At 43.2% G+C, this 23,632-nt stretch overlaps 1 pseudogene; it reads right to left on the reverse strand.

The window, feature by feature from the left end:
* Positions 1-17,655, reverse strand: part of LOC136468672 (putative multidrug resistance protein) — a 28,313-nt pseudogene extending 10,658 nt beyond the window's left edge.
* Positions 17,656-23,632: the final 5,977 nt, after the last annotated feature.

Below are 23,632 nucleotides of genomic sequence, written 5' to 3' on the forward strand. Positions count from 1 at the left end.
GCAATCGCACTAGAATCGCTCGCTCACTCGATCGGATGAACACTATCAAGCTCAAGTGAGTTAGAGGGCTCCCAAGCACTCTCAAGAATGGACACAAAGTCTCCCAAGGTGCTCAGCAACAGCCATGGCCGTGACACCCTTCTATTTATAACCTCACGGGCAAAACTAGGGGTGACTGGACACGCTGGTTGGATCAACCAGATGCACCTTGCCAGCATTCGGTCGCGCTACGCCATCCATGTGTCGCTCTGTGTTCAACCGGAGCCACTCGATCTCAACGGTAACTTCACGCGCCAATGGTCACACGACGACTGGATGTAGCATAGTTAGGATGATCGGATGCTACTACGCTTGAGTCTGGTCGTGTCTAGAGAGCTCCCCGAGCCTCTATTTTGCGACCGGACGCGTCCGCTCCTGCGTGACCAGACGTAGACCAGCCAGAGTCTGGTCGTTTCTAAAGAGCTCATGGAGCCTCTATTTTGTGACAGGACGCGCCCGGTCATAGGTGACTAGATGTAGCTTAGCGCCAGGTCCTCGCTGCCTCTGCTGCCCATGCTACGTCACCATACATCTCACACGACCGGACGTAGGTCCTGCACATCCGATCACTTCTTCACCTAGCGTCCGATCGAAGACCGACACCTACGTGCTCTCTGCTGTCACTGATTGGACGCACCGGTCCTACTGAGACTAGTGTCTGGTCACTCACAGTGACATCTTCTCACCTCCGTTTCTTCACCAAGTTGATCCTCATCAACTCCAACTTCTTCTCCTTTGCAAATGTGCCAACATCACCAAGTGTACACCACCATGTGTATGTGTGTTAGCTTTTCACAAACATTTTTCAAAGGATTAGCCACTCAACATGCCACGCCACTCGATCCTAGCGACGACGCAAAGTTAGATCACTCAAGTGGCATTAGATGACCGATATGCAAACAAGTTTGCCCCTCTTGATAGTATGACCATCTATCCTAAATACGATCATCAACTTCTCTATACACATATGACCGATGAAATAAAATATCCTAGGTTATACCTTTGCCTTGCGCATTCCATTCCATCTCCTCCAACATCGATGCAACACATGCACCAACATGATCAACAATGATATGATCCACTTCACATTATCACGTGATCATTTGGTTCATTGATCTTGACTTCACTTGCTTTTCACCATTGCCTTCGTCCATCGGCGCCAAGTCTTACTCAAGCTTCACCTCCATGCGGTTCATTGCTCCAAAGCCTCCAACTTGCCCTTCACTCTTACAACTGGTCCATCAAGCCAAGTCTTGTCTTGATCAAGGGCCTAATTGTCCATTGGGCCAAGTTGGTGGAGATCAACCTAACAATGATGAGCACAGACTGGGCGTAGCTACATGCGTATGGCACTAGCGTGCAGTGGAGTGCGAGCTCACCTAGGAACGCCATGACCCAGTTGCTGGCCGCCAAGTAGAGTATGTTCCACGTGTTCTGATAGAGAGACCCGGTGGCATCCATTAGTGAAGGTGTTCACATCACATTGGCTTTGTAGGGATGGATCAGTATAGCTACCTCGTTCATCTTGGAGTTGAACTTGTAACACCTCGGGTGTTAGCCTCGCATAACTTGACTTGCATAACATGAGCATGAGCATCAAGCATTCATAAACAAGCATTTACAATTGAAACATTGGATTAAAATGTATGCAATATTTGCTTGTTATTGCATGTTTCCTTGTACATATGCAAATGACCATGGGTGTATACATGTAATTAGTTGATATGGGTCACAAAAACATATTAGCAACACTTAGGTTAGCAAATAGGACATTGTTCATGAAGGTCACCTTTCATGACCAAACACTTCAGATTTCATGTTAACCTAGATAGCACTATGAGTAACTAATACATGAAATGATTGTGTGACCTTGAAATTTGCTTCAACATGTTTAGATGAACATTATGAACAACTTTGGTATTCATGGTTAGGGGCAATTTGGTCACTAAGCTCTAGTTTGAATGTATACCATTATTTGAATGTGACATGTTTGACCAAGTTTGAACTATGTGTTAGAGACCTTGCATGGAGGTGGTCACTAAAGCAAAGTTGTAGTATTTGATATAGTGAACAACTTTTATTTTTGGGTTATTGACTTGTTTAGCTCCTAGCATGCTTGAAATTAGCTCACAAGAATCAGCAAAACCAACATTTCAACACTTAACATTATTTTTCTAAGTCTGGATGAGGTGCAGCCTGACAAGCTGAACTTCAGGGCGATATAACTTGGTTTTGGTTGTGAATTAGAGCATGATTCCTTAACAAGAATTGGAGCTGGTACTTCGAGCTACAAAAGTCATGTAGATCGTTTACGCTTTGGAGCCACGGATTTTTAGTTAATTCGTTTGCAAAACTCGCTGTCAGGCAGCCATCGCATTTTCTGATTGAACTGAACTGGCCGGTTCAGTGGCCGACTGGCTTAGAGCCGAGCCACCACGTGGAGGAGGACAGTGGCCGCGCGTCGCCAGCGCCCTGCCCAGCGCGGCAGAGCCAGGCCAAAGCGCACTACATGAAGCCCCGCGCTCGCCCGCACTGCCCTGCGCTTCCCATTTTGCCTTTTTGGCTTTCTCCTTCACCTCAGCGCAGCTGTTGAGCTTCCACAGCGCCATTGCCATCGCGACGCTCCGCCGAGCCTGCCTGAGCTCACCGCCGCTCCATTCTTCAATCAGTCGCGCCCAATGCTTCACCTCCCTCTGCTCTATCCTTCCCTCACAGCAGCATCCATAGCCGCTCCGTTGGTAAGCCATGTTTCGTCTTGCGCCATCACGGGGATGCCTCGCCGGAGTGCCGCCATGGCCGCTGCCGTGGCCGTGCCTCATCGGAACCGCTCTAGCCGTCTAGGTCGCGTAGTCATAGTCGTAGAGTCTCCGTAGTCCTATAGATCGCGTCATGTGACTTCGTCGTGGCCAAAGATGGCCGGCACACCACAGTGCTGCACTACCGTGCCACCATCACCGGCGACGAGCATGCTCCACCCACCCTCCACTACCACCACCTAGGTCGTTCGACGCACGCTGCTCAGTAGATCGTGTTGTTAAGATGTCACCACCGGCGAACTCGCCGTCGACGAGCCGTGGCCACGCAAGCTTGCTCAGCGCCGCCGGCTCTGTTTTGGTTTCACTGACAGGTGGACCGGCTGACCAGTGGGTCTCGGTTGTCAGCGATAGTAGGAAAGAAGCCAGTTCATTCATTTTCAGTTTGGTGTGCAACTTTGAAAAATTGATAAGTTGAGCTCTGGAGATCCAAAATTTGTGAACCAAATTTTGTAGTGTTCCTTAATAAGTTTAGTATTTATGAAAAATATTATACTAGATTTTGTAGTAGAGTTTTTGGAGGATTTAAATGGAAACTTGAAATGTGTTTTTGAATGCATGCAAACTTGTTTATTTTATATCTAGAGTTCCTGTGCACCAAAAATTATGAAATTTTTATGGTAAGCTATTCTTGACATGTATGATCTCTGGTAAAAATTTGAGGATCAGTGCATGTATAGATTTGTAGTTATAGATTTTTCTTTTATAAATAGGTAATCCTTGTATGAATTTTTATAAATTATTTATGAATCCAATATTAATGAAATTTGTTGGAAGTTATCCTAGTACCATCAGGATGATAAGAAAAATAGGAAATCTATTGCTTGACACTTTTCACTAGGGTTTTCTATTTTTTGCTATTTTAAGCCTTTATGCCTTGTCTTTTTTGTATAGAATGTTTTACTGTATAAAATGGCATGAAACTTTTACAGTAGTCTATTGGTAGCTTTAGTAAGGCACTATAAATTTTTAAGAATTTATGATGCACATTTGTATATGTTTATTATTTAACCTATGTATCTAAGTAAAATAATAAAGGTATTTAAATAAATAGTTTTGGCTTTACCATTAAGTGTTCTTGAATGTTTTTGGTATGCTTGAACTATTGGTAGGCTTTGTGTCGTAAAAATTTGAATACTTATATGAAGTAGAAGTATTGTTGCTTCATAATGCGAATTGGAATAGTTTCCAGACAGATTCTGTAGTTTGATAAGTTGCATGATAAAAATGATGTTTGCTATAAAAATGGTTAATAACAAAGTTGTAGATATCTTCATCATATGTCTTGTGTTAAAATTTCAGGAACATAGGTCAAACGGTTTAGGAGTTACAGCTGTTTAAAGTTAGCATTTCCGAATTGCTTGCTCTTTGGAATCCCTAGACATCACTGATATGATTGTTTGTTTTGGCTAAGAAAAGTTGTGAATTAGTTTTTGTGAATTAAATAAGAGTTGTAGATAATTTTATAAGCTTTCTAGAAAGTCTAGGATCACTGCATTTGGATAATTAGAACTCCAGTTATGAGTAGAACAAGTAGCTGCTGTTTGTGAAATAGTAGATGCATTGTTGAAGTAATTAATTACATAATCAAGAAGAGATATGCACCTACTCAGTAAACGTGATGCACTTGTTGTTACTTAAACAACATGCTGTTAAGAATATTGAATGCATTCTTCATGTATCATCATACTACACTTGTTAACATATATGCATTCGCAATATCTTATGCCATATTCATGCATCTAGGATCGGGGGAAGAAATCACGTTGTTGGAATTCGACGAAGTAGAGGAAGGGGACCAGCAAGAGAATCCTCTAGTCGTAGCTCCCGAAGGCAAGGAGCAGAATCCTGAAGAGCTTTCGGAGTGCCCTGACCACCGCCCCACTTCCTTTCTGCGAGGCAAGCCCCAGAGCATTTTAAGTCTCCCAGCATTTTACAAATGATTACTTAAGTACTTATGATTGATGCATTAGGTTATAGGAGTTGAATGAAACCACTTGATGCATATAAATTCCTTGTTCAGAAATACTACCTTTAACCGGTATAGGTCTAGGATCGAATATATGCTTAGCCATGCTTAGACCGGTAGAAGTCGGGTAATGTCCTGTCACCTATGAGATATAGGTGGATACCGGAGCATGATTGGCTATATTTGCTATTGTGGAACAGAACCATGGGGTAAAAGAAAATCGAGGCTGGGCGGAGTCTATGCGTAGGATGAATCATGTAATTCCGTCTATGCTGATCAAGGAACGTACCATTATTGGAATTTCTGACAAGATTGAACGCATGCCTATCACTTAGCTGGCCGGATAACTCGTTCCGACCGTGAAGCCGAGTAGCTCAACTTAGGCCGGGCCCTGTTCTGTTGTGTGCTCCTTGCAGGGGGCGATCAGACTGAGCCCAAGGGCAGGCTAGGCCTTAACGTCCTGGCATCTAGTGTCCCAGATTGTGCGGCACGGTATGAACCCGCAAAATGTGTACCTGAGTTGTACCAAATATGACCTAAGGCTGCCTTCGCGCGGTATGCCTGGGTTTGTGTTGGGAATAAATTTCCAGTTGGTTGAAAATCGATTTGAATCGTCGTCTCTCCCGGATAGTGAGAAACTTGGCTAGCTCCAACATCGTAGTAACTTTGTTATGGAACATGATGGTTCGGATGAATATGGAATTATAATACCTGCTATGGTTACTATTGTATGCTTTTAAATGGATATACCACATGTTTGGCACAAGATAGTTGCTAATCTAGAGATGGATAGTTATAATTAACTTGATAAAGGAATCATAATTGTATAACTAAGTCAATTGCTTTTATGCAAAATGTTGTCAAGCTATCTCCACTTATACAGCCTTGCATAATCCTTGGAGTCGATTTATTTCTGGTTTATGATAGGTAAGTCTAGCTGAGTACCTTCTCGTACTCAGGGTTTTATTTCCCATTGTTGCAGATGGCACTGTGTATCATGGTTATTGCAAGAGTTGCTTCTATCCCATCGTGGATGAGGAGTAAGCCTTGGGCAGGCTTCTTTATTAATCCCTCTATTTGCTTTTGTGGACTGTGATCCTATTTCGGCACTGTACTGAACTATGTTAGAAACTTTACTTTCAAACTTAATTTGCTTCTGCTTTTATCTATCAAACTCGGTTTGTAATAACTTGGTTTCATACTCTGATGATGAAAATGTATCTGTGAACTTTATGTAATATGTGATATGTATGTTGAATCATGTACGATCTTGATTATTGTAAATCATGTATTGAGACCCGTCGTGGTACTCGACGGACTACCGGGTTTATATGGGTTCAAGTATGACAGTGCGACCGCTTGCGGACTGCCATTGTACTTGTACTCTTATAAATTAGTCGGTTCTGCGACAGCTGGTGTCAGAGCAATGTTCAACATTAGTTGTCACATGTGTATTTAAAACAAAAGTTTTTGTTTTCTAAAAAAACCCTTCTCTAGCAACTAATAGCTATATAAATGGATATTTGAAATCTAAAGTGTGCCAATGATCACTTTCCTTATGCCCAAATTAAGGACTATTAGGTGGCTATTTAAGTACTAACATGGGGGGTTTTACTTCATCGTCCATACGGCGTGCTATTGTATGGATGCCATTCACTTGAATGGTAATATATGGATCAAATGCCTCTACGACAAGGTAAGATGATGAGTGTATGACCGCAAGATGTGAGCGTGTGGTCGGGGAGAGTTAGCTTTGGTACGGCTATGTATGCATGCTTGCATGTGTATATGGTACATATTTAATTGTGGGTTTAAATTATTATCGGGTAGCTTGATACGGAAGTATATGTATGGGTATACATATATGGAAGTATTTAAATTACATTATGCATATTTCATTATGAGTTTGGGCTGAAATGAAATTTTATGCAGGTACACCAACAATGAAACGTGTAGCTCGACTAGTTACGCTATATATGAGAGAACGTGTGTATGCCACCGTGTCTACCGTTAGAAACAAATTTTTCCTAAGTTTGTGAGGACGTACGGAACGAGCATGCATCATGAGAATTACCATTCACATAATTACATTATTCCTCCCCTTATAAATTTCTTACTCAGTTATATAACTCTTATCCATTATGGCATTGTCTCACAAAATGTACATGTTGATGGTACAGATGGCAGCACCCGTCGGATGTGAGAATTTCCTGATGGTTTTTGGAACACCTACCCTCTTGTGGAGAGTTCTGCACTTTGCGGGGTACCATAAACAGTCCCTTTATCATTGGATTGAAGAGTACTTGAAAGGACAGCCATGGTACGAGGTGCGGCTCACTATACCAGCCCACACACAACCGCCTTTCTAGCAGGAGTGGAAGGCAAAATTGGAAGGGAAGACTCCTTGGGAGGCTGCCCAAGTTGTGGCCTTTGAGGTTTTGAGGCAAATATGCCAACAGCATGGGGATGCACTCACTGGTAGTGCAGTGAGTATGTTTCCTTGGGTGGATCCATCCACCACAAATTGGGAACAACGAAGCCAAAATGCTTTGATCAGAGATCAGGATGAGCGAGCAGATAGCTCTAGTCCCTCCATGAGTGCAATGTTTGCCGTGATGAAGATGTTTTATGCATGCTAGGACACTAGGGATTTCTGGCAGGAATTATACACCACCTGCATGGACAAACTCATGAGAGCTGAAGCCACGCAAAACAAGCTCAAGAAGTGTGTGCGCAAGTAAAAGAAAGCCACAAGTAAAGCCCGATGGGAATCTGACCAAGCCTATGCAGCTTTGGGCACTCTTCATGCCCAAATGGAGCAAGTGGATCAGCAGAGGGCAACAGCTCAAGAGGCTAGAGCCAATGATCAAGCAGTACTTGCAGGACTACAGGAGCAGTTGGAGACCGCCCGTGCGGAGGTGTCCACAGCTAGACGTCAGCGTGATGCAGCAGAAAACCATGTCGCTAACATAAGGATAGAGCGAGATAGGCACCGCGACATGAGCAACACTTAGGATCATGCTGAAAGGGGCCTACGTCAGCAGCTTGCACATGCTCAACTTCAAGTAATGAACCTTCAGCATGAAGTGCACTATTTGAACAACCAGCTGAACCCTATCCTTGATGGGGAAGAAGATGGTCCAAATATGGAAGAAGATGAGGAGGTGGAGCCTGAGGAAGGAGATGAGCCTATCTCTGACCTCGATAGTGATCATGATGAGGATTAGATCGCGTAGTACTTAGTATAAGTACTTAATGTATCATCGTTGGTTATGTAATGAACTTGTAGTTTGAGTTTGGTGTTGGTGATTTGAACTATCATGTAATATTGTTATTTGCATGACTATCGCACGTAAGGCTAAAACTCTAATTCCAGATGATCTATCTGAGCTCATGATTTGGATATTAACGTGCTATGAGTCTGATGAGCGATCAAATTGGTGGTATCATGTTGCGAGAATGAATTGTTATGCCTCTATTTTTATTGTGAATTTGAGAATTATCTCTAGTAATTTTAGTTTGGCATAATTATAATTTATCTGCAATCTTGTGGCATCAACCAATAATCGCTTATTGTTGCAACTTCGCAGATGACGCGCACTCATGTAGGAGCTAGTAGCAGCCATGATGGCAATGGTGATGATTTACCACCACCACCGCCACCGTCCGCTCAGGAGTTCTTTGCTTAGTTCTTGGGGAGCCAAAGGACAATGGAAGAAGCTCTACACCTCATTGCACAGAACATCGCTCGTGGTCACCCACATCAACAAGGGGCTGAGCCAAATTAGCACAGCACATTCAAGGAGTTTCTAGATACAAAGCCTCCTATCTTCAAGGTGGCTGAGGAACCACTACAGGCTGACGAGTGGCTCAACACCATTGAGCAGAAGTTTCGTCTGCTAAGGGTCACCGAGCATCTAAAAGCTGAGTATGCTTCTCATCAGCTGCAAGGACCAACAGGGATCTGGTGGACACATTTCTTGTCGTCTCTACCTGCTAATGCGCGAGTGATGTGGGAGCAGTTCAAGCTGGCTTTTAGGGGACATCATATTCCCCCAGGCCTAATGTGCATGAAAGCGACTGAATTTATGAGGCTCACTCAAGGAACGAAGACCCTCATAGAATATATGCACACATTCAACAACCTGTCCAGGTATGCTCCAGGTTTTGTGGATACTGAGGAGAAGAAGATAGAGAGCTTCAAGCGGGGTCTGGGTACCAAACTGATGAAGACCATGGCAAATTCTAGGTGTGCCACATACAACGAGTTTATTAGTGATGCTTTGACCCAAGAAAACCACAATAACATGCATGCGGTTGCTAAGGGTCGCAAGAGAGCATATGAGGCAGGTGCCTCTGAATCTTCACAGTCAAGAGCACCTATCATAGCTAGGCCACAATTCCATCCACCTTCACCCAAGTTTAGGCCTCCACCACCTAAAACTCAGAATAGCAGGCCACAGAAACCATTCCATAAGGCATTCACTATTGCCTTACCAAAGGGAACTGGCAGTCAGGGGAGCTCCACAGGACTTAGGAGTAATCAGCCATGTTTCAACTGTAATCAAGTGGGTCATTGGGCCAAGGAATGCCCCCACCCCAAGAAGAATGGCAACCCAAATTAGAACAATCAGAGGCAGTCGAACACAAGGGCATGTCTAGGATACGTGCATTATACCGCTGTTGAGGAAGTGCCCGCTGGAGAAGTTGTCACAGCTGGTATGTTTCTCATCAACAAGTATCCCGCTATTGTTTTATTTGATTCGGGAGCTTCTCATTCATTTATGAGTCAAGCATTTGCATCTAGACATGATCAGGAAATAATTGAAGTAAGCAAAGGGGTTATAATATAAGTTCAGCAGGGGCAACTATTTCTACAAATAAGATAGTAAAAAATGTGCTCGTCTCTATACAAGGGAGAGAGTACACAACAGATTTGATAATATTGCCCGGGTTATCGATAAGTGTAATCTTAGGCATGAATTGGATGAAGGATCATGGTGTTCTCATTGACACCAGCACCCATACTATTATGTTGAGAGAACCCATGGGAGGAAATGCTTTTCTAGTACCACTCTCCCATAATTTTGAACTCCAACATTTAGCTTGTGCTATCCAAACCACCACACTTTGTGATATCCCAGTGGTTTGTGAGTTTCTGGATATATTTCTAGAGGAATTACCAGGTTTACCACCTGATAGGGAGGTGGAATTTAATATTAAGTTAGTGCCAGGTACGACACCCATATCAAGAAGGCCCTATAGAATGCCACCCAATGAGTTAGCGGAACTTAAGGTTCAATTACAAGATCTATTGGACAAGGGTCTTATCCAACCTAGCTCATCTCCGTGGGGATATCTAGCCTTGTTTGTGAAAAAGAAGGACAAGTCACTAAGAATGTGTGTAGATTACATACCACTCAATGCTGTGACCATCAAGAACAAATACCCGTTGCCCTGCATCGACATCTTGTTCGATCAGCTAGCGAAGGCAAAGGTATTCTCCAAAATTGACTTGAGATCAGGCTACCATCAAATAAAGATTAGACCAGAGGACATACCTAAAACTACTTTCTCTACTAGGTATGGCTTATATGAGTATTTGGTTATGTCTTTCGAACTAACAAATGCTCTAGCCTACTTTATGTACCTGATGAACTCGGTATTCATGCCCGAGCTCGACAAGTTCGTGGTCGTGTTTATCGATGATATATTGATTTATTCGGAAAATGAGTCAGATCATAAAGAGCATCTGAGGATTGTCCTATCCAGATTGAGGGAGCATAAGCTATATGCAAAGTTTAGTAAGTGTGAATTTTGGTTGAGCAAAGTACCTTTCTTAGGTCACATCTTATCAAGAGATGGAATCTCTGTAGACCCATCAAAGGTACAAGAGGTCATGGATTGGAAAGCCCCAACTTTGGCTCATGAAGTTTGGAGTTTTCTAGGGTTAGCAGGATATTATCGTCGTTTCATTCTAGATTTCTTAAAGATAGCTAAGCCTATGACCAGACTACTTCAGAAAGATGAGAAGTACAAATGGACACCAGAATGTAAAGCAACTTTTCACACCCTTAGAACTCTATTAACTACAGCACCTGTGCTAGCACAACCAGACATTGAAAAGCCTTTTGATGTATTTTGTGATGCATCGGGAATATGTTTGGGGTGTGTGCTTATGCAAGAAGGAAGAGTTATTGCATATGCTTCTCGGCAATTGAGAAAGCATGAAGTCAACTATCCTACACATGATTTAGAACTTGCAGCAGTTGTTCATGCATTAAAGATATAGAAATATTATTTGTTGGGCAATGTATGTCATATATATACTGACCACAAAAGTCTTAAGTATATCTTTACCCAACCAGAGTTGAACATGAGACAACGAAGATGGTTAGAGCTAATTAAGGACTACAATTTAGAAGTGCGCTACCATCCGAGAAAAGCTAATGTAGTAGCAGATGCACTTAGTCGAAAGTCTCATTGCAATACTATAGAAACATTATTGGAAGATGGATTCAACTTGTTACACCCTGTTGTACTACACAATATCACGATCAGTTGTTCACTTGAAAGCAAAATCATAGAGTTGCAGTAGAAAGATGTAGGAATAAGTCACATCAAGAGAAAAATGCACGAGCAAGAGATCAAGCATTTTAGATTGGACGAAAGAGGTGTGTTATGGTTTGAGGACCGACTTGTGGTACCAAAAGACCATGAGCTGAGGAACCAAATTTTAGATGAAGCTCACTCATCCAAATTATCTATTCATCCGGGTAGTAGTAAGATGTGCCAAGATTTGAAAACCCGTTTTTGGTGGACTAAGATGAAGAAAGAGATCGCAGCCTATGTCGCTAGGTGCGATAACTGCAGTAGAGTAAAAGTTGTTCATATGAAATCTGCCAGATTACTTCAGCTATTGCCTATCCCAGGTTGGAAATGGGAATAAATCAGTATGGACTTTATCACAGGTCTTCCAATGACACCACAAGGTCATGATTCAATATGGGTCATTGTAGATTGTCTCACCAAGTCAGCACATTTTGTACCAGTTCACACATCATATCACATGGGAAAGTACACCGAGATGTACGTTTCTCAAATTGTGAGACTGCATGGAGTACCTAGGACTATAATCTCAGATTGAGGACCACAATTCATAGCTTGTTTCTAGGAGCACTTGCACCAGACTTTGGGAACCAAGCTAATCAGAAGTTCGGCATACCATCCACAAACTTCCGGACAGACGGAGCGAGTAAACCAAATCTTAGAAGATTTGCTAAGAGCTTGTGTTATATCTTCCAAGGGTTCATGGGAGAAATGGTTACCTTTAGCTAAGTTCTCCTATAACAACAGTTATCAAGCGAGTATCAAGATGGCTCCATTTGAAGCCTTGTATGGCCAAAAATGTAGAACTCCGTTGAATTGGATTGAGCCCGGTGAAAGGAGATACTTTGGTATTGACTTTGTTAATGAAGCTAAAGAGCAAGTACATGTGATCCAACAGCATATGAAGGCATCTCAATCGAGACAAAATAGTTATGTAGATAGAAGAAGGAGACCACTGACTTTTGAAGTAGGTGACTATGTATACTTGAAAGTATCACCCATGAAAGGGGTGAAGAGATTTGGGATGAAAAAGAAGCTTTCACCTAGATATGTGGGGCCATACAAGATTTTGGAACGAAAAGGGAATGTTGCTTATAAGTTACAACTTCCACCTGAGATGAGTGCAATATTCGATGTCTTCCATGTTTCTCAGTTGAAAAAATGTCTTCAAGTACCTAAAGAAGCTATTGCACCCACCAACATGCAGCTTCAATCGGATTTGACCTATGAAGAAAAGCCAATTCGAGTATTAGAGGAGATGGAAAGAGTAACACGGAGTAAGATTATTAAATTCTATAAGGTGGTGTGGAACAATCACAGTGAACAAGATGCTACATGGGAAAGAGAAGATTATTTACGAGAAGTTTATCCCGCCTTTTTCCAAGAATAGTAGGTCTTGCAAATCTCAGGATGAGATTTTTATAAGGGGGAGGGGCTGTAACACCCCGGGTGTTAGCCTCGCATAACTTGACTTGCATAACATGAGCATGAGCATCAAGCATTCATAAACAAGCATTTACAATTGAAACATTGGATTGAAATGTATGCAACATTTGCTTGTTATTGCATGTTTCCTTGTACATATGCAAATGACCATGGGTGTATACATGTAATTAGTTGATATGGGTCACAAAAAACATATTAGCAACACTTAGGTTAGCAAATAGGACATTGTTCATGAAGGTCACCTTTCATGACCAAACACTTAAGATTTCACGTGTTAACCTAGATAGCACTATGAGTAACTAATACATGAAATGATTGTGTGACCTTGCAATTTGCTTAAACAGGTTTAGAAGAACATTATGAACAACTTTGGTATTCATGGTTAGGGGCAATTTGGTCACTAAGCTCTAGTTTGAATGTATACCATTATTTGAATGTGACATGTTTGACCAAGTTTGAACTATGTGTTAGAGACCTTGCATGGAGGTGGTCACTAAAGCAAAGTTGTAGTATTTGATATAGTGAACAACTTTTATTTTTGGGTTATTGACTGGTTTAGCTCCTAACATGCTTAAAATTAGCTCACAAGAATCAGCAAAACCAACATTTCAACACTTAACATTATTTTTCTAAGTTTGGATGAGGTGCAGCCTGACAAGCTGACCTTCAGGGCGATATAACTTGGTTTTGGTTGTGAATTAGAGTATGATTCCTTAACAAGAATTGGAGCTGGTACTTTGGGCTACAAAAGTCATATAGATCGTTTATGCTTTGGAGCCATGGATTTTCAGTTAATTCGATTGCAAAACTCACTGTCAGGCGGCCATCGCGTTTTCTGATTGAACTGAACTGGCCGGTTCAGTGGCCGATCGGCTCAGAGCCGAGCCACCGCATGGAGGAGGACAGCGGCCACGTGTCGTCGGCGCCCTGCCCAGCGCGGCAGAGCCAGGCCGAAGCGCACTACATCAAGCCCCGCGCTCGCCCGCACTGCCTTGCGCTTCCCATTTTGCCTTTCTGGCTTTCTCCTTCGCCTCAGCGTAGCCGCCGAGCTTCCGCAGCGCCATTGCCATCGCGACGCTCCACCGAGCCCGCCTGAGCTCACCGTCGCCCCATTCTTCAATCAGTCGCGCCCAAAGCTTCGCCTCCCTCTGCTCTATCCTTCCCTCACAGCAGCGTCCATAGCCACTCCATTGGTAAGCCATGTTTTGTCTTGCACCGCCGTGGGGATGCCTCGCCGGAGTGCCTCCGTGGCCGCTGCCGTGGCCGTGCCTCGTCGGAACCGCTCCAGCCATCTAGGTCGCGTAGTCACAGTCGCAGAGTCTCCATAGTCCTGTAGATCGCTTCATGTGACTTCACCGTGGCTGGAGATGGCCAGCACACCGCAGTGCCGCACCGCCGTGCCGCCATCACCGGCGACAAGCATGCTCCACCCACCCTCCACCGCCACCACCTAGGTCGTTCGACGCGCGCTGCTTAGTAGATCGTGTTGTGAAGATGTCACCAGCGGCGAACTCGCCATCGATGAGCCATGGCTACGCAAGCTTGCTCAGCGCTACCGTCTCTATTTTGGTTTCGCTGACAGGTGGACCGGCTGACCAGTGGGTCCCGGTTGTCAGCGATAGTAGGAAAGAAGCCAGTTCATTCATCTTCAGTTTGGTGTGCAACTTTGGAAAATTGATAAGTTGAGCTCTGGAGATCCAAAATTTGTGAACCAAATTTTGTAGTGTTCCTTAAGAAGTTTAGTATTTATGAAAAATATTATACTAGATTTTGTAGTAGAGTTTTTGGAGGATTTAAATGGAAACTTGAAATGTGTTTTTGAATGCATGCAAACTTGTTTATTTTATATCTAGAGTTCCTATGCACCAAAAATTATGAAATTTTTGTGGTAAGCTATTCTTGACATGTATGAGCTCTGTTAGAAATTTGAGGATCAGTGCGTGTATAGATTTGTAGTTATAGATTTTTCTTTTATAAATAAGTAATCCTTGTATGAATTTTTATAAATTATTTATGAATCCAATATTCATGAAATTTGTTGGAGGTTATCCTAGTACCATCAGGATGATAATAAAAATAGGAAATATGTTGCTTGACACTTTTCACTATGGTTTTCTATTTTTGCTATTTTAAGCCTTTATGCCTTGTCTTTTTTGTATAGAATGTTTTACTATATAAAATGGCATGAAACTTTTACAGTAGTCTTTTGGTAGCTTTAGTAAGGCACTGTAAATTTTTAAGAATTTATGATGCACATTTGGTATATGTTTATTATTTAACCTATGTATCTAAGTAAAATAATAAAGGCATTTAAATAAATAGTTTTGGCTTTACCATTAAGTGTTCTTGAATGTTTTTGGTATGCTTGAACTATTGGTAGGCTTTGTGTTGTAAAAATTTGAATACTTATATGAAGTAGAAGTATTGTTGCTTCATAATGCGAATTGGAATATTTTCTGGACAGATTCTGTAGTTTGATAAGTTGCATGATAAAAATGATGTTTGCTGTAAAAATAGTTAATAACAAAGTTGTAGATAACTTCATCATATGTCTTGTGTTAAAATTTTAGGACCATAGGTCAAATGGTTTAGGAGTTATAGGTGTTTAAAGTTAGCATTTCTGAATTGCTTGCTCTCTAGAATTTCTGGACAGCACTGATATGATTGTCTGTTTTGGCTAAGATAAGTTGTGAATTAGCTTTTGTGAATTAAATAAGAGTTGTAGATAATTTTATAAGCTTTGCAGAAAGTCTAGGATCACTGCATTTGGATAATTAGAACTCCAATTATGAGTAGAACAAGTAGCTACTGTTTGTGAAATAGTAGATGCATTGTTGAAGTAATTAATTACATAATCAAGAAGAGATATGCACCTACTCAGTAAACGCGATGCACTTGTTGTTACTTAAACCACATGCTGTTAAGAATATTTGCAATAATGCATTCTTCATGTATCATCATACCACACTTGTTAACATATATGCATTCGCAATATCTTATGCCATATTCACGCATCTAGGATCGAAGGAAGAAATAACATTGCTAGAATTCGACGAAGTAGAGGAAGGGGACCAGCAGGAGAATCCTCCAGTCACAGCTCCCGAAGACGAGGAGCAGAATCCTAAAGAGCTTCCAGAGTGCCCTGACCACCACTCCACTTCCTTTCTGTGAGGCAAGCCCCGGAGCATTTTAAGTCTCCCAACATTTTACAAATGATTACTTAAGTACTTATGATTGATGCATTATGTTATAGGAGTTGAATGGAACCACTTGATGCATATAAATTCCTTGTCCAGAAATACTACCTTTAACCGGTATTGGTCCAGTATCGAATATATGCTTAGCCATGCTTAGACCGGTAGAAGTCGGGTGATGTCCTGTCACCTGCGAGATATAGGTGGATACCAGAGCATGGTTGGCTATATTTGCTATCGTGGAACAGAACCATGGAGTAAAAGAAAATCAAGGCCAGGCGGAGTCTATGCGTAGGATGACTCATGTGATTTCGTCTGTGCCGATCAAGGACTGTACCGTTGTTGGAACTTCTGACAAGATTGAACGCATGCCTATCACTTAGCTGGCCGAATAACTCGTTTCGACCGCGAAGCCGAGTAGCTCAACTTAGGCCGGGCCCTTTTCTATTGTGCGCTCCTTGCGGGGGGCGATCAGATTGAGCCCAAGGGCAGGCTAGGCCTGAACATCCTAGCATCTGGTGTCCCAGATTGTGCGGCGTGGTACGGACCCACGAAATGTGTACCTGAGTTGTACCAAAGGTGACCTAAGGCTGCCTTCACGCGATATGCCTAGGTTTGTGTTAGGAATAAATTCCCAGCTGGTTGAAAATCGATTTGAATCGCCGTCTCTCCCGCATAGTGAGAAACTTGGCTAGCTCCAATATCGTAGTAACTGTGTTATGGAACATGATGGTTCGGATGAATATGGAATTACAATACCTGCTATGGTTACTATTGTATGCTTTTAAATGGATATACCACATGTTTGGCACAGGATAGTTGCTAATCTAGAGATGGATAGTTATAATTAACTTGATAAAGGAATCATAATTGTACAACTAAGTCAATTGCTTTTATGCAAAATGTTGTCAAGCTATCTCCACTTATACAGCCTTGCATAATCCTTAGAGTCGATTTATTTCTGGTTTATGACGGGTAAGTCTAGTTGAGTACCTTCTCGTACTTAGGGTTTTATTTCCCATTGTTGCAGATGGCACTGTGTATCATGGTTATTGCAAGAGTTGCTTCTATCCCGCCGTGAATGAGGAGCAAGCCTTGGGCAGGCTTCTTTATTAATCCCCCTATTTGCTTTTGTGGACTATGATCCTACTTCGGCACTGTACTGAAGTATGTTGGAAATTTTACTTTCAAACTTAATTTGCTTCCGCTTTTATCTATCAAACTCGGTTTGTAATAACTTGGTTTCATACTCTGATGATGAAAATGTATCTGTGAACTTTATATAATATGTGATATGTATGTTGAATCATATACGATCTTGGTTGTTGTAAATCGTTTATCGAGACCTGTCGTGGTACTCGATGGACTATCAGGTTTATATGGATTCAAGTATGACAGTGTGACCGCTTGCGAGCTGCCATTGTACTTGTACTCTTATAAATTGGTCGGTTCTACGACAGAACTGCAGGAGACGATCAGGTCCAGTGCCAATGTCGTTAAAGATGTGGTTGGCGAGGAACAACATCATCGGCGTCGACAAGCCGTCGCCCACAACGTCCACCAGGTCTAGCACCATCAGGGACATGCCCATGGTGATCTCTTATGAAATGATGGCGGACATCAATGTGCTTTGTTCTTGCATGTTGGACCGGATTGTTGGTTAACTTGATTGCACTCTCATTGTCATATAGTAATGGCACTTTCTTGAACTTGATTCTAAAGTCATTCAAGGTGGTCTTCATCCAAAGTATTTATGCACAACAACTACCGGCGGATATGTATTCGGCTTCGGCGGTTGATAATGCAACACTATTTTGCTTCTTTGATGACCATGAAACAAGTGATCTTTCCAATAATTGACATGTGCCTGAGGTGCTCTTCCTTTCAACCTTGCATCCTGCATAATCCGAGTTGGAGTAACCAACTAGCTCAAACTTTGCTCCTTTGGGACAAGCCGTCGCCCACGACTTTGGAACAACACATTGAAACATACGCTTGCAACATGCATATATATACAACATCCATATCTCTTTTTTTTGCAACATCCAGATGAAACACTTGGAAACATACATGTGAAACACCTGAAGCATAAGCTTAAAACATGCATGTATAGCCATTGCAACATATGCAACATCCAGATGAAACACTTGAAACATACGTCTGAAACACCTAGACACGACATCGCCGGCGGCCACAGCCTTCTTAGTGGGGAACTGCGGTAGTAAGCATGCTCAGGTCAGAGGGGCGTCGAGAACAATGACCCAGCATACACCTTAGGTGTAGGCGCAGGCCTCTCCTTCATGCGGCGACATCTTCGGCCGGCCGCGGGAGAAGATGTCCCGACCGGCGGTGACCTCCTCTTAGTGGCGCCAGGGTGGTGGTGGCGCGGTGAACGTCGTGGCCTCGATAAGAGTGGGGCCCAGCGGGGAATGTAGCGCGACGCGGCGCGGGATGGGGATGGGGCACAACGGGGATGGGCGCGACGCAGCTGGGGACCACCAGCAGCGAGGCAGAGTGGGGCGGGCGGATGGCACAGTGACGCCGCGACAGGCGAGACGAGTGGCGAAATTTTCGACGGAGGGTGCAGTAGAGAGTGGAGAGATGGGGAGACGTAGAGAGGGGCAGGCCTGTTGGGCCAGTTCGCTGCGTAGGCTTGGAAAGCTGTGTTCGGACGGACGCACGCCTGCGTCTAAGCATTATCGAAAGTTTCGAGGTTGCCATGCATGACACGTCTTGGTGTATGCGGTATGCATGCAATTCCGGTTCTCTGTTCTGACGGCCATGTCCATTCAGCGCATGGCACTGGCACCGGACGCAACTTAGGGCACGTTTGGATTCCTTGATTGGCCTTGCTTTGCCTGGCTGGGAAAGTCCACAACGTTTGGGTCCAATTTAGTTGCAAAAAATTTTGCAAAATTTTTCAAGATTTCTCGTCACATCGAATCTTTGGACGCATGCATGAAACATTAAATATAAATAAAAAATAAAACTAATTACACAGTTTAGACGAAATCCACGAGACGAATCTTTTAAGCCTAATTAGACTATGATTGGACACTAATTGCCAAATAACAACGAAAACTGCTACAGTGCCATTTTGCTAAAATTTTCAGACCTAAACAAGCTTTGGTTTCTTTGCCGCTTACCTCGGTTCTTGTGCTTTCAAGGTTTTTGTTCGCTACTGCTAGAGAGCGGATCTGGCTGGCCTGTCTGGCAAAACTGGCTCTGCCAAGCCAGGGCAGGCGGCAAGACATCCAAACGCCCACTTATTCGAAGAAGCAGCTGGTCGATCAGAAGATCACAACAGACGACACGCCAATACGCCATGGCAGCGAGCGTAATCTGTGCTGGGTTATAGTGACAGTCACGTCCATCGACAGCGAAAGTCCGGCAAGTTTTGCCGTGCCGAGCTCATGTCGAAGTTGGAAAGAAACTTAGGGGGTGTTTGGCATGGCTCTGGAGCTGAACTCCAGTAACTTCAGCTAATTTTCTAGCCAAACACCTCAACTTCAAAACTCTATGGAGCTGCCAACTCTATGGAGCTATAGTGCAAATAGAGGTGGAGTTTTGGAGCACCTCTTTTACAGCTCCGACTCCACCTAGAGCTCCAACCCCAACTAGAACTGGCTCTACCTAAAGTTTTGGAGTGGAACAGCTCCATCCAGAGTTGGAGCCATGCCAAACAGAGCCTTAGACATGGACTCGATCAGCAGGTGGTGCAGTGCATCAAATTCAAGCGGAGGCGGCGGATCGGATGTACTCCGTAGAGACTACCAAGTCGTTCCAACTTCCAAGCAGTTTGGTGAGAAGAAGCAGAGACACGCCAGGGACATGCTGTTGACTTGTCTCTAGTTCCTGCTCCGTTCGTGCCATTTTCGTGGCGGCCGGCGCACTGGCGGGACATGTGTACTCCGCACCGCACTGAACGCACGCATACCTACGGGTGCATAGGCCTGTTTGTCTCCTACAGTGCCATGTAAAAGTCCTGTCACATTGAATGTTTAGGCACATATATGGAGTATTAATATAGACGAATTATGAAATTAATTACACAACTTGTTACTAATTTGCGAGACGAATCTTTTAAGCCTAATTAGTCCATGATTTGACAACGCGGTGCTATAGTAAATATGTGCTAATGATATATTAATTAGGCTTAAAAAATCGTCTCGCAAATTAGCCTCCATCTATATAATTGATTTTATAATTAATCTATATTTAATGTTTCTTATTAGTATCTAAACATTTGATGTGATATGAATTTCATGAACGACTAAGGCCCTGTTTAGTTCCTAAAAATTTTTGTGTAGTACCCGTCACATCGAATCTTGTGGCATATGCATGGAGTACTAAATGTAGACGAAAAAAAAACTAATTGCACAGTTGGATGAGAAATCGTGAGACGAAACTTTCGAACCTAATTAGTCCATAATTAAACACTAATTACCAAATACAAATAAATGAGCTACAGTACCCAAAACCAAATTTTTTTTTGCTTCTAAACGCGGCCTAAGTAACCAAACACCCCTAGAGTGTGGACGGCGCGGGCACTCCGCCGGCGAAGGGGTCGCCGAATCGCCTTTGTGTGTGGAAGTGGCATCAAATTAAGCTTCCGAGGACACTTCTTTCCAAGGACACTCCTTTCCGTGGAAGGGGTCGATGGAAAAACACTACTCCGTATCTCACTGTTTGCATCTAGCGACCTCCTGTGAACTGTCCGAGGACAATTTTTTTCTGTGGACAAGTTAAGATTGGAGGCATGAAAGCAATGGAACGGTCGGGTATTGGCCCTGTTCACTTCTCTTATAATTCGTCTTTTTCAGTGGGAACAGTGTTTTTCTCTCATAACAAATTAGTCGGAACAGTGTTTCGGCTTTTTTTCCAGCGAAACGAACGGGCCATTGTTGCGAATTTAACTTCGTCAGAAAACATAGCCTCCAACTTTCGAGATGAAACCTTAAAATTCCGTAACAATATCTATTTGCAGGGAAAAAGGGAGCAAAAGCAACATTTTGACTTCATATGAAAAGATTCGGCTTCGCCTTGAAGATGGAGTAATCAAGACGTAGAAGTCAATACTAGAGTGAAGACAGAAGTTTGGCTTCACTAATAAGAATTCGACTTCGCTAAGTAACGAAGACAAAGAAAGGCGGAGCAGAAATCAACTAAGTCAAAAGACAAGGTTTCCTGGAAGAATGATGGCTAAATAGAAGAACGAAGACTGAAGTAGTGTAAAATGACCACTTCGCCCTTGAGGTACAAAAGGAATGTAAATATTTCAGTTAGGGGCAAAATAGTCATTTCATGTAAAATACGAATACTGAGGCCCTATAAATACCCCTCTGACATATACAGTACGCTCATGAAATGAATATAATTTTGTCTTGTATTCAAACTTTGATACTTGAGTAATTTCTTACCCAACAGGTATTCACGGTGGACACCGCGTGACAGTAAAATGGATGAGCCAAAAGATTAAAGCGACTTATAATTTAGAACGGAGGGACTATAACTTTTTTTACTAAAACTAAAAATAGTTTTTATTTATTTAATTGGATTGGTCTCCATGCTTCCATTATATCAACGGGTTTAGGGCAGCACTAGCGCCCAGACGTCCGGATGGACCACGTACTACACCACAACCCTTAATCAGTGACTGACTTGGAGTTGCTGAAAGGGGTGTACAACGATGGACAGTCAGTTGCTAAAGGCTATAGCGATGGCCCCTGCAGTTGCTATTGAAGCCGTCGTTATATGTAAACAACGACGAACACCAACACGATGGGCACCAACGCGTCCAGACGCCCACGCTAGCGCCTACTGCACGCATAAGGGGCCTGCCCATGCCACCCCCACGCTTCCCTGCTTCCCGCGCCCCTCCACGCATGCTGCGCCACTCCCCTCTATGCACAGCGCCCCAGCAGCTGCGGCAAGTGGCTCACATTGCAACATGCACAACACCTCCAATCTACTTTTGAAACATCAAAATGCAACAATTGCAACATATGTACGAAACAACTTAAACATTCAAAACATGCGTTTGAAACACATGCAAAAACACATGAAATTACTTGAAAAACAATTGCAAACATATGCAACATCTAGGTAAAACACTTGCAATATATGTGTGAAACATATACAACATCTAAATAAACTCACTTGCAACATACGTCTGAAAAAACAAATAAACATGGGGAACAGACACTTGCAATATACGTGCACAATCATTGCAATATATGCAACATCCCTATCTACTTTTGCAACATCGTGCATGAAATACTTGAAACATACCTACGAGACATCTGAAACACTTGAAACATGCGCTTACAAAATAGGAGAGCCCAGGGCCAGGTGATTCTAGCCGTCGGGGTTGGAGCCGACACCGCGCATGCACCACCACCTCCACCATCGCTAGCAGCACCGAGCTTGGCTCGGCCAGGCGGGCAGGGCGGGAGTGAGTGGCTCGGGGCGGGAGAGCGCAACGGGCGGGGCGAGCGGCGCGGGATAGGCGCATGGTAGTAGCAGGTGGAGTGGGCGTGCGGCAGCAGCGAGGAGGAGTGGGCGGGCGGCGTTCGAACAGGAAGGTGACGGCTGGAGAAGGCCGCCGTGTTGGAGAAGGCTAGCGGCGGGCGGGCAACGGTCGCATGCGCGCGGCAGTGGGAAAGGAAGTGTCGCTGTGTTTTTTATTTTTTAGAGAAACCGCGTCATACTGAAGGTGGAGTGGAGGAGGCTTGTTGGGCCCGATCGTTGGGCAGGCATGGGAACAAGCTGTTCGGACAGAATAGGCCTGGACAGACACACGTGTGTCAACATTATCGTTGGGTTTAACCTCTGTATAGCTACCGTTTAAACAAGTTGGCTTAGAGTTATCGTGGTATCTTTTTCCTTTATTTTTTCCCTTTTCTTTCTATGGCCACGCAATTTCGACGAGGGCAAACAGAGTTTGGAATTTCAACCAATTTTCATCGATTTTCTATATATCCTACTTATGACCTCCAATAAATATATGTACCGGTAATTTCGGTTCCATTTCGTTCAGTTTTTATCAAACTTCAACCAAAATTTCATAAAGATTCAAAAATTTCGATTGAAATTTTGCTGTTTTTTTCCAATTTTCGGTCCTACATGTCCCCTCAAGTATTTATGTCTCAACTGAACTCCGAGGCTAAGGGGTGTTTGAGACTGCTCCACAAACTCTGCTCCACAGTGGAGCAGCTCCACAAAAAACTGAAGTTTGTGGAGTGCCTCTTTAGGTGCTCTCACAACTCTACCCTTTTCTTTTCTCTCGAATAGAGTGCGTGGAGTTAAAAGCGTTTGGCTAAAAACTATGGAGTGGAGCTAAAAAACGTGGAGCGGAGCAGTCCCAAATACCCCCAAAATCAAGGTAGCCTTCAATTTCTTATTGGTGAGCTCTATTCCCATAACTAAACCATTGCCGGAGTCCCTCACAAGCTATTCAGTTCCATGGCCCTCTAGTAAATTTAAATTTTGGATCATCTTGCAACTTCTCTTGTAAATTCATAGTTACTCCCCATCCCCACAAATATCGCCAATTGCACATC

Source organism: Miscanthus floridulus, chromosome 8, assembly GCF_019320115.1.
Source record: "Miscanthus floridulus cultivar M001 chromosome 8, ASM1932011v1, whole genome shotgun sequence".
Taxonomy (NCBI): Eukaryota; Viridiplantae; Streptophyta; class Magnoliopsida; order Poales; family Poaceae; genus Miscanthus; species Miscanthus floridulus.